This window comes from Gavialis gangeticus, unplaced genomic scaffold, assembly GCF_001723915.1.
Source record: "Gavialis gangeticus isolate Ggan-Ray unplaced genomic scaffold, GavGan_comp1, whole genome shotgun sequence".
NCBI classification, from domain to species: Eukaryota; Metazoa; Chordata; order Crocodylia; family Gavialidae; genus Gavialis; species Gavialis gangeticus.
In genome coordinates, this window is record NW_017729026.1 from 6121245 (window position 1) to 6131578 (window position 10334).

At 46.6% G+C, this 10334-nt stretch overlaps 1 protein-coding gene across 1 annotated transcript in view; it reads right to left on the minus strand.

Annotated features, from left to right (window-relative positions):
- The window catches only part of LAMA2 (laminin subunit alpha 2), a 576898-nt gene that overhangs the window by 551592 nt on the left and 14972 nt on the right, over positions 1–10334 (minus strand). The gene's annotated exons all lie outside the window — the stretch shown is intronic.

The window sequence follows — 10334 nt, forward strand, 5'->3', positions numbered from 1 at the left end:
CTGGCCCCAGCATACTGGTTCATTAAAAAAAAAAGAAGCCCCAAACTCACCGGCTGCTGCTGCTGCCATTGGGGCTTCTGGGGGCTTGTGAAAGAGCCCCCCACACAGCATGGCACAGTAGGGGGCTGTAGGGATCACCCCCTGTCTGGGAGCAGCCAGTGAGCACAGGGCTTTTTTTTTTTTTTAAGTGCCAGGATGCTGGGGCCAGGCAGGGCAGCTGTAGCTGGGGCTGGGAGAGCCGCTGGGGAATGGGGGCTCATGACAGAGACCTCTCCCATGCAGCACGGGGCAATGGGAATCGCCCCCTCCTCCCCCTGCCTGGCAGTGAAGGGCTTTTCTTTTTAAAAGAGCCATGACACTGGGGCTGGGCGGGGCAGCCATTGATGGGGCTGAGAGAGTGGGTGGGGGATAGGGCCTGTTTGATTCGGAGATTCGGCCAATTCGGCAGTGGCCGAATCTCCGAATCAGATTCATCCGAATCAATTCAGACAATGATTCAAATCACTGAATCAAATCAGTGTTCCTCAAATCGACTGAATCTGACTCCAAAGGAAATATTAGCCACCCTGCACCTGCACTGTTCAGTATCTTCATCAGTGACTTGGACGAGGGCATGGAAAGCATTCTGTCCAAATTTGAAGACAACACCAAATTATGGGGCAAAGTAAACATGCTGGAGGGCAGGAAGTGGATTCAGGTGGCTTTGGACAGGGTGGGAATGTGGGCAGAACAGAATAGGATGCAGTTTAACAAGTATAAGTGCAAAGTGCTGCTTCTAGGGAGAAAGAATCACCAGCACACCTACAGGCTGGGAGGTTTCTTTCCAAGCAGCACAGCAGCAGAAAGTGATCTCAGAGTCATAGTCAACTCCAAAATGAACATGAGTCATCAATGAGACGAAGTGATAAGTAAAGCCAACTGCACTCTTTCATGCATTAGAAGGTGCATCATGAGCCAGTCTAAGGATGTGATACTTCTCCTTTATGCGGCATTGGTAAGACTGCAGCTGGGGTACTGTGTCCAGTTCTGGGCACCACACTTCAAGAGGGATGTGGATAACCTTAAGAAGGTCCAGAGGAGGGCTACTCATATGGTTATGGGCCTACAGGTAAGATCCTATGAGGAGAGATTGAGGGACCTGAATCTCTTCACCCTTCGCAAAAGAAGGCCATGAGGGGATCTTGTAACTGTCTACAAATTCATCAGAGTGGAGGGGGGCAGCAAGGAATAGGGGATACTCTGTTTACCAGGGCACCCCTTGCGGTTACTAGGAACAACAGCCATAAACTGATGAACAGCAGATTTAGATTAGACATTAGGAAAAATTTCTTTATGGTAAGGGTTACCCCAAATCTGGAATGGCCTTCCAAGGGAGGTGGTGCTCTCCCCTACTTTGAAGGTCTTTAAGAGGAGACTAGACAAGCACCTAGCTCAGGTCATCTGACCCCAGCGCTCTTTTCTGCCCAGGGCCTGCCCAGGTCAGACTCAATGACCTACTGAGGTCCCTTCCAACCCTAAAAATTTAAGAAATCTATGAAACCAGTTTATGCAATGTCTGTCCCAGACTCCTTGCTGGTTTAAGTTAAATCAGAGACCCCAGCATCCCAGCATGCTCTCTGGGCTGGGCTCCACTCCAGAGAGCTGGGCCGGCCCCTCCCCTCTCTAGCCAGAGCAGGGGTGGGACGCATCCAGATGCTGGCCTGCCAGGGCCCCTAAGGCAAATTCCTACCTCTGTCCCCTCTCCTCTGCAGACTGCAGCTGGGTTATGCCAACCCCAGCTGTACCTCCATGGCTTTCCTGTAGCCAGGCAGAGAGAGAGTTAATTCCTCCTTCTGTCCAGCTTGCCTGTAGCCAGGGAGAGGATTAATTCCACAACAGGAGCAAGGGAGAGAGGCAACCTAGTCCCCTGTGTGCAGATCCAAGACCTGCAACTGTGAGCCCAGAGCTAAGACCTGCAGGACCAGACTGGATGTGGGAAATGTTAGCAAAGACCTGACAATCATGCTGGAGATGTAGTTAATGGAAGTTGCAGTCAGCTTCACCAAAGAATGCAGAAAGTTACGTACCTAAACAAAGCCTTTCTGAATGCCTGACTGTAAGGAGACACTCTGCCCTCAGGATTAGTAAAACTAATTCTTGTCTTCCTTGTTTACATTTTAAGTTAGACTAAGTTGTGCATGCTGTGTTTTACTGGGCTGTATCTTAGCTTAGGTGAAGATTTTTGGTAGTTCCCTGTTGTATGCTTTGCAAATTGCTGTGTTCAATACATGCTTGCTTCAGGGAAAGGACTTTTTCCCCATCCCCATTCCTCACCCAGCAGCTGCCTCCCACCTCTCCCACCCTTCCAGGATAGTGGCTGGCATCCCATGTGTTGTGCTAGCCCTGGCTGGTGCTTGACCATGCCCCCTCTGCTCCAGCAGGGAAGGGTGAGAGCCTTGGAGGGTGTCTCTCTTCCCTGTCCCCTTTAGCAGTGGCTGGCAGGCATGCTGTAGTGCCCCCTGGCTTCTGGCTTCAGCCACTGCAGGAAAGTGCCTGCATTTGCTGATTTAACAAAGAATGTCTGCCCAATTATTAATAAGTTTAAGCTGCGCAGCTTAGATTAACCTGCAAAGAGTGAATCAATTCAGGCTCAGGCTTTTTGAATGTCTGTCTCTAGCCCAGAAGTTCAGTGTACATAAATCAATTTCAAAATGGCTCAAACCAGTTTAACATAAACCTGGATGTTTATGTTAGTAAACATAGTACCAGACTTCACTAATTTAGGTTAAATCAGTTTACTGAACTCCTGAACCATATCCCCTCTGGATTCAAGTTAACTCACAGTCCCCAGCATCCCAGGATGCTTTGCACCTCCCCTGCAAACCTTCCTTGCAGGGTGGGCAGGGTAGCCTTGGCACAAGCTGGCTGTTCCAGCTGAGCAGGGAGGCATGCTCTAGAACCCTGTGGCTTTTGGCCTGAACCACTGCAGGCATGTGGCTGCCTTTCTGGAATCAAAATTGAATGCCTGTTCACTTGCTGATCAGTTCAATTGATGCAGTGCAGACTAACCTGCAAAGACTGAATCAGTTTAGCCTTGGGCTTTTAGACCATCTGTACTTAGCCCTTATGTTACAATTGAAACATTTTGCTACTCATCTATAACTATCCATCTGTGTTTGGGTTATTGGCTATCTAAGACAGGCCCTCTTGTCTTATGCAAAACAAAACAAAATCTGAATTAAATGTTTTATTAACAATACATTATTTGCTTCTGTAAAAGTTTAAAGGCAAGAGGTTAATAGCAGAATCCTTTACTCCTGATCTCATATCCTAGCTAAAATGGGGGAACTTGACTTTCAGGTCATGATGAAATAAAGTTTTTATTAGAGTGATATAAAATGGGAAAATAATTAGTTTTGTTCTGTGGCAGGAGTATATTGGGTTGATCTCTGTCATCAGAGGGCATGCATTATTTCAGATTTTGCTCACAAACATTCTCTCTTTCAAAATAAGCAAAAAAAGCAGAGGTAAAGACAGATTACAGTTTAAGAGATATGCTTAAAACTGTACACAGGTAATGCTTAAAATGATGACTATATTGTCAAAACACAGCAGTCCTGTTTGTTCTAACAGTTTTGATAGCTACATTTCTGTGGCATATTTGCGACAAGAAGTTGACAGCAGATTTCCTTTAAGCGACTAGAAACAATTAACACAATTATAAACTCCAGTAGTTAAGAGTCCTTGAAACACAGAGCAAAGTACAATTTGTCTCATGATATTGATTGCTGCTTTATAAGCGTCCCTTAACATTAGCAAATTACCTGCCTAAAGTAGTAAAAGTAGAATCTCTGAAGGTTCAGAATTCAGATTCAATTCTGGTAAGTACCAAAAGTTCAGCTGCTTAGCTGACCCTCTTACATGTGGGAAATCTGCCTTAAAATTTCATAACAAGAAGTCTGATAATCTTCTACACACAGAATAAAGTCCCACAGGTGCTTCAAATTCAGTTTCAGCATGCCTAAAAATTAAATGTCTAGCTCCAGGAAGCACTTAAACAAACATGAGCTTGTACACATGATGATGTTACCATGTACACATGATGAAAATTTCCATTTGTGTGGCTTAATGCCATCATACTTTACATGTATGTGAGTTTGGCGGGTTTTAAAGGAGTTTGCATAGTCACAAACTAAACACTACCACTTGGAATGTTGTAGCCATTAATCTGTCAACTCATTTCCCTGGTCACAGAAGAGGTAGGCAGGCTCAACTGAAAAAAAGGACTGGGCCCTTTGCCACTTCTCCCTTTAGTAGGTGCCTGCAGCTGGGGCCACCCAGGAATGGGCTAGTTTGCCCCTGGGGCAGCACAGGAAGGCAGCAGGAGGGTGTCTGAGTGTGCTGGCACCTGGAGAAGGTGACAGGGAGGTTGCGCAGGGCACTGGAAACCCAGGCAGGCTCAGGAAAGGGTTGCATCAGGTGCCTCTGATCTGGGACAGCACCCACCCTGTTAGCAGACCACCTGCCTGGCCCCAGGGGGTACCAAAATTGCAGAGGGAAGGACCAGGGGTCCCCATAGCTCAAGGACCACTCAGCCCACCAGCAGCTCGCCCTCCAGCCACAGGAAAGGCAGGAAGGCTGTGCCAGGAAAAAAAAAAAAAAAAGATCAGGCCCCTTGCCGTTTCTGCCTTCAGCAGGTGCCTGAGGTTGCCAGGACCATTACATGTATACAGTGACAAAAAAATAAGAATCAGGCCCCACCGCTTCAATTAAAGACTCACTGTTTTAATTTAGGGGACAAGAACGCAACCCTGAAGGACTAAACCTCTGTCATGTGTACAAGCGCCCAACAAAATTACACATCTAAGCCCTTTATACATTCAGTGGACAGACTAGGAGAGTTGGGGATGTATTCTTTGGCATCTCTAAACCAATGATGGCAGATGCCGGGGGGTACAACAGGGGTATATATCACTCTAGATATACTCTGGTCATATGCTTTTACTTTAAAATCATCTGCTTTTAGAGAGAGGACTCTAGATGGACTTTCGGTTTAACTCAGTATGGCACTTCTTGGCTAGGGACAGAAATTACAGATAAACTGGAATAACTGTTCGGAAGCTGGTTCAAATCTGTAACACAACAGAAGTTCAGTGCACATAAACTGCTTTTAAAATGGCTGAAATTGGTTTAAAATAAACGTAGATGGAAGTAGTGTCATTCTTCACTGATTTAGGTTAAACAGTTTTATTGAACTTTTATCCCAGATTCTTATGTTCTTATTTCAGGCATATAACAAAGGATAATTGAGAGAACTGAACAGGGAACTAGCTAGAGGAAACCAGCAGGAAAGACTACATACAAGAAAGTGTCTGAATTCCATCTCTTTGTGAAGCTTCACAGATGATGCTTCTTTCAGCTAGAGATCCAGACCATAGTGTGAGTTGTGGCAATAGTGCGTATCTTTATATAACAGTCTAGTGGTTAGATCCCTCACCCTAAAAGCATGGGACCTGGGTTATAGGCCTTGCCACAAAAAATATTAAAACCCACATCTCATGCATCTCAGAAAAGTGGCCTAGCTACCAAACTAGAAATTACTCTGGATGGGGGTGGAGGGGCCTTTATACTTCCCATTGAAAGTGAATCACTGGGAAAAAAAAATAAGTATGAAAGAGTCAGAAGGCCAGATGTGGAAGAAGAAAGTGAAAAAGGCAGTCATTTATTGGGAACACAAGGGAACACAATTTGGATTTGAATTAATCCCAGTTTAGTTTCTTTCTTGTTGTAGAGAGGGGGAGTGAAGGTGCTGGGTTCTATCTTTTATGTAACTTCATCTAAGTTTGTCAAATATATTTAAAGATATGCCAAGATAGGTGGCATTTTCTTTTTTATTATTGGTTCTTGTGAAAGGGCACTTGGTGTGCCTGCCACTTTAAAAGGCCAGGCAGTCTGCTGAGTCACAGGCAGGTGAGGTCATGCCTAATTAGAGAGTCAGCTGACCCAGAGGCTGGCAGGTGAAGCTAAGCCTGATCAAGGGAGTCATCTGATTGCAAGGGAGACCCCTAACTGGAGGAGGGCTGGGCTTAGGGTATAAGTCAGAGCCTGAGAGCAGGGCTGGTAGTAACACCTTGGGAGTTGGTGAAGGAACATCACCCAGCAGGAAGGCAGCAGCTCCTGAATTCCAGCAAGAAAAGTAACTTCTGGAGGTGTGGATAGGAACTAAGGGGATGGAGAAAGTTCCTGGGAACCCAGTGTGGGGTCCACAGTCCTGAGAAGGGGGCTGAGTGCCTGGGCCTGTTGAGAGGCCAGATAAGCCCTGAGAAGAGGGCTGTGTGTGCAGGAGCTGAGTGCAAAGCTAGGCTGGCCTGGAGAGTGAGGGGCTGAGTGCACAAGGGCCTAGTGAGGAGCCAAAAAAGCCCTGGAAGAGGGGCTGAAAGCTAGTGGGCCTGTTGAGGAGCTAGGTAAGCCCTGAGAGATGTGTGAGACACCTAGGGAAGGGCATGGGTGAACCCAGTCAGTATGGCAGAGCACCCATTGAAGGGCCCGAACAAGCCCAGAGAAGGAAAGGGGGCATTGGTAAGGAAGATTTATTGGGAGCTCTGTGTTGCCCAGAGAGAGAGGGAATGATCTATGGAGGGACCTAAGAGGGCAGACCCACAGAGAGGAGAGGACTGGTTGCTTGAGGAGTGACCCTGGGAATCTTGACAGGTTAATGCTGGGGCCAGGGCCCAGGAAAGGCCAAAGGTTGAAATAGCCTACCATGAGAGACTGCCAGAGCCCAAAGTCTGGAGTCGCAACTGGCCTGGAGAAAGGGCCAAGAAGCCAAAGGTGTGAGGGGAGCCACAGCCAAGAAGAAGGAGTCAAGCAGTGGGCACCCGGATGCCAAAGACTAGTGTTATGCTGTCTGAGGAAGGGGAATCAAGGACAGGGGTCCAAGAGTGAGTTGGGGCAGAGATGGATGATTCAGAGTGGAGATGGAGCCAGGGCCAGGGACCTGGTGGTTAGCAGCCCAGGAGGGGTATAGGATGACTACAGAAAGCCCAGCAAGGGACAAATAAGATCAAACAGGCTGGGAGACCAGTCCTGGGTAAGACCTAAAACTGCACCCTACTGGAGCTGGTTGGTGTGGTGGGGCTGCCTGTGGTGGGACAGCCTCCATGAAATGCCATGCATGGATCACTCCAAGAAAAGGGGTGGATGGGGCACCGGGAAGCCTCAGCTTCCACTGCCTTGTGGGTAACCCAGTGGGGGGGAGAGGAGAAGGCTAGGGGAGCAGACCCTGACAGAAAAGCACTTGGCAAGGAAGACCATGTGGACTGCATGGGTCCAGGGGCCCATGGAGGGGCCAGGCAAGAAGACGACTGCATGGGTCCAAGGGCTCAGAGAGGGGGGCCTGTGAATCACAGTGAGGCCCAGCAAGAGGGGCCTGTGGATCATGGTGAGGCCCAGCAAGCATAATAAGACCAGAGGAGTCCAGCAGCCCAGCAAGGGACTGAGAATAGAGTGCAGGGGTGGATGGGTCTAAGGGCCTGAAGAGCATCTGGGAAAGTGGAAAGCTGGCTGTCTGCCAGCTAGCCCTGCACTGAAGCACCCTTCTGACCCAGCCAACCCCTCTGCAGCATACTGAGCCAGGTTAAAGCAGGCCTGGGTTGGCAGGCTGATCCCAGGGGCCCCCTGCCAGCTGGGTCTATTCTGCCCTAGTTCGATGTGCTGCAGTCCTGGCCATACATGCAAACAATGTGCCCGGGAGCAATAAACTCGGGTACAAATTGCACTGGAGTTTGTTCATTTGCCTTAACAGCATGTGTAGATGCACCCACTGTGGAGCACTATGGGTTGTGATTTCCCACAGCAACTGTTCAGTTAGCCATCTTTTAATTAAAACAACAAAATAAAAATTAACATTATACCCTATTGTTGTAACATCTCTGTCACTGCTGTAGATAAAAACATCACTTCCCTTGAAAGGGAAACTCAGATATTATTCCATAAAGCATTGGCTTAATCAATCCCAACTGCATGGCTTTGTCAAGGAGAGAAAATTTACATAAGGGATTCTATTAAATTAGAGAATCTCTAAACTAAGGCATTAGGGGCTAAGTTTTCAGAATCAGCAATAGTGCCACAACTTCTAAGCAGACAGGAAGATTCAGAATTCAAGAAGTGGGTTATTTTTCTTTTAAGAGGTAAACCACTAACATAGGTGCATGTGTGTGGTTAAACCCCCCCCACACACACACACACACAAAATTCTAGTCTCTTGTCACTTAATTTGCAGTTTACAGCTCCTACAGAATATAGCTTTGAATCAAGATGGTAAAGCAAAAAGTCTTCCCTCATTTTTACTAATTTCAGCAAAAGCTCTTCAAGAAAAACAGCTTTGTGCTTCTAACTATACATCTGATCCAACTGAGTCATGTTCAACTCCCATCCTTTTGTTCTTGAACAAATACTGTCCTTAGAAAAGACATCTGCTACCTATTAGTTTTTATTCTGAGTGTCCTAAATTCCTATAAGGCAACAAAAGGATTGGAAGGTACTTGGCAGTTTTGAAAAATCAGATTAATGCTACTAAGATAATTTAATATGGATATAGAAGCTTCAGTATAAGTATAGGTGGATCTAGAATTTTGAAATGGGAGGTGCAGATGGCGAGATGCATCATCACATATGAAGCAACACATATTTTGCTTCAGTTAATTAATGTAGGGACTAGGGCTATATTATTCAGTTTAAGATTGATGCCAACATGAATATAAACTTTATTGGAATGAGTTAAAAACAATCTGCAGGGCTGTGAAATAGGAACTTCATTACCAGGAGCAGGTAACCAACCACAGAATTGAAGAATAAAGGATAGTTTGCCTGGTAGGACTTCAAGACTATTAAAAAGGGCAGGGTCATTAACACCTGTGGAATAAAGAGTTCAGAAGGAATCAGGTAGATTATAATGAGCCATGAAGTCAAGTGATTTCCTCAGCACTACCTGACTTGAAATGCTGCTGCTACTACCAGGCAGTTAGTTTAAACTTCAAGTAGACTACAAATAAAAGTGCACCACTGCACCCCCCCACCCCATCCTGTCCCTGAGTATAAATATCCCTGTTTGAAAAATTTACCTCTGAATTTAACTAGCCACTACTATTAATAGAAGCTGCAGCAACTTTGAAAACCTATTTTTATTTACGTATCTAAACTTCAGGCACCATCTGATTTGAAAACACAGGTCTCCATGTCTGATCTATATCTTTAACAAGAATGTGACCTTTCTCAATCTCTGCTGGCTGCAAACTACAAAAGTTATTCCTCACTCCAGGCCTTGTTCTGTCGCATGTGTCAGAGAAATTGAGTACTAATGGCTGAAGGCAATATCTTTTACAAGAGCCACCAGGTACATTAACTCCTGTATAGATGTCTATAACAGGAAACCCTAGCCCTATTACCAGAAAATAGGCTTTAAGATTAGAACATTCTAGGCACAGCATGCTGGCAGGGTAGGGGTTAAAAGCTGAGCCTGGCTGGGTAGTCAGGTGACTGGAAGGGGGTGGGCCAGAACTATAAAAACCCCTGGACTTAGTGGCATTGAGAGGGAACAGCTGAAGAGGGAGGAGGTTGTGTTTAAGAGCTTCATAGAGAGGTTTGGCAGTCTGTCTGGTTGCTGTGAGAGGGGAACTCCAGAGGACTCTCAGAGAAGCAGTGGTAGCCCCACAAAGAGGAGAGTAACAGATGGTGGGAAGCAGAAGCACAGAGCCATGGAAAAATGTAAGCTGGTATGTGGCCTTCTTCAATTTTATTCTTATTTTTTTTGTGGTTACACCCCATGGACTTACTGCTTACATTTTTTTGGCTGAATAACTGGAGGCTTGTGGACAAGGCTTGAGGGGAGGAGGAGGAGGCCTCATTAGTACCTTGGGTGCAGTCATAAAAGGCTAAAGGGCTGCACTAGTGAGTGCAGCTGTATAGGGCCACTATCTCAGAGCTGGGTGTAAGACTTTTAAGCTGGGCCCCAGTAGGGGAACCTTGGCTAGTAGCCTGAACTAAAAGAAAGGGTAACCTTGGGCAGTAGGAGCTCAGGGACACTGCCTGTCCATAAACTTGGGGCCTGCTAGCTCTGTGCCCAGGGGACAGGCCTCCAGGCCAGAGAGCCTGGGCTCCATACTGGAAGCAAAAGGAGGGCCATGAGTCCCAACAGGATTAGGGAACTAGAGCCTCAGAGTCAAACCCTATCTGGTGGGTTTAGACTGGTAGGCCTACCTAGAAAAAGACAGGGAGGCAAGACCCATGGTGGCTGAGAGCCCCAACATAGAAGCTTCATAGTTTCATAGTTGGTAGGGTCAGAAGGGACCTCAGCA